This window comes from Sus scrofa, chromosome 2 (assembly GCF_054392235.1).
Source record: "Sus scrofa isolate SSC_HxYL_T2T_F1_AM1 chromosome 2, Sscrofa_HxYL_maternal_Yorkshire_Landrace_v2.0, whole genome shotgun sequence".
Taxonomy (NCBI): Eukaryota; Metazoa; Chordata; class Mammalia; order Artiodactyla; family Suidae; genus Sus; species Sus scrofa.
Window position 1 is genome coordinate 39,743,248 of NC_139384.1, and position 2,240 is coordinate 39,745,487.

Below are 2,240 nucleotides of genomic sequence, written 5' to 3' on the forward strand. Positions count from 1 at the left end.
ACTTAAAAGAGACACATGCACCCGCATGTTCATTGCAGCACTATTCACAATAGCCAGGACATGGAAACAACCCAAATGTCCATCGACAGAGGATTGGATTCGGAAGATGTGGTATACATACACAATGGACTACTCCTCAGCCATAAAAAAGAATGACGTAATGCCATTTGCAGCAACATGGATAGAACTAGAGAATCTCATACTGAGTGAAATGAGCCAGAAAGACAAAGACAAATACCATATGATATCACTTATAACTGGAATATAATATCCAGCACAAATGAACATCTCCTCAGAAAAGAAAATCATAGACTTGGAGAAGAGACTTGTGGTTGCCTGATGGGAGGGGGAGGGAGGGGGAGGGATCAGGAGCTTGGGGTTTTCAGACACAACTTAGAATAAATTTACAAGGAGATCCTGCTGAATAGCATTGAGAACTTTGTCTAGATACTCATGTTGCAACAGAACAAAGGATGGGGGAAAAAATGTAATTGTAATGTATACATGTAAGGATAACCTGACCCCCTTGCTGTACAGTGGGAAAATTTTTAAAAAAATTATAAAAAAAAAAGAAAAAAGAATACCTTGAAAAAAAAGATTGAAAAAAAAAGATGAAGAAAAATAAAATTTCAAGTATACTCATCAAATACATTCCATAAAGCCCTCTGTATTTTCTAGGTGTGGGTCAAAAATGTGGCTTTTGGAGTTCCTATCGTGGAGTAGTGGTTAATGAATCCAACTAGGAACCATGAGGTTGTGTGTTTGATCCCTGGCCTTGCTCAGTGGGTTAAGGATCCCGAGTTGCTGTGGCTCTGGCATAGGCCAGCAGCTACAGCTCTGATTAGACCCCTAGCCTGGGAACCTCCACATGCCACAGGAGCGGCCCTAGAAAAGGCAAAAAGACAAAAAAAAAAAAAAATGTGGCTTTTGACAAGGAAATTAATATCAAGACCTCAGTGTTAGGTAAGATCAGGAAGTTTTCCTAATAACAAAGTCAGAGAACAATGTTCTCTATAAAAGGAGACATTATATTTTGCAGTAGAATACAATATAATAAATATATCAACGATGTTCCTAAGGTTATTTCTTATGGACGAACAATTGAACTAGTGTAATTTTAGGAGGTACCAAAATAGTGAATTCTGCATATGCAGCTTTTGGGGGGTCTGAATGTTTCAGAGATAAAATTCAGATCTAGAAGGTATGCTTCTCAAATTGTGTTAAGAACACACCTGAAGATGTGGAAGTGTTAAGGAGTACTCAAAAATCACATTTTAGTCAGTGTTGAACCATATTTAATATTAATTTTACATTAAAAGAAGCATGGCAGACAGTGAGTTAAGAATCCGACTGCAGTGATTCAGGTAGGATTCAATTCCCAACTAGGCCAGTGGGTTAAAGGGATCCGGCATTACCACAACTGCAGTGTAGGTCACAGCTGCAGTTCAGATACAGTTCCTGGCCTGAGAGAATTTCTGGTTTGTTGTTTTTTTGTTTTTTTGGGTTTTTTTTGCTATTTCTTGGGCCACTCCCACGGCATATGGAGGTTCCCAGGTTAGGGGTCTAATTGGAGCTGTAGCCACCGGCCTACGCCAGAGCCACAGCAACACGGGATCCGAGCCGCATCTGCAACCTACACCACAGCTCACGGCAACGCCGGATCGTTAACCCACTGAGCAAGGGCAGGGACCGAACCCGCAACCTCCTAGTCGGATTCGTTAACCACTGCACCACGATGGGAACTCCCTAAACAATTATTAAAATTAATATCTCCTATTTCTTTTTCATTATAAATTTTTTTTTATCCTTTCTGAAAAGGGTCAGGATTTCTTTCATAATTCCAATTTACAGATGAGAAAATTGAGGCTCAGAAAAACTAAAAATTATTCAAAATTCCACAAGTAGGGAAAAAACACAGAAACAAACTCCAGTCTTCTGTGTTTTTTATTACACATCAGCTACCTCTAAAAATCAGCATCACTGCATAAAGACAGTAATGACATCATCATCTTCATTTACTGAGTGTTCTTCATGAGGCTGACACTGTTTTGAGTACTTTAAATGGATTAGCTAATCTGCTAGGCTACTTTTGAAATAGATCCAATTATGATCTCATATTTTTACAAATTGGGAAAGTAAGGTGCAACGCAGCCTGTGTGTATTTTTGGCTTCCTGCAGTTTGATCTTACCCATAGACTTTGACCTAACTATGGAGCAAATTAAGGGACCTTGAAATTCAT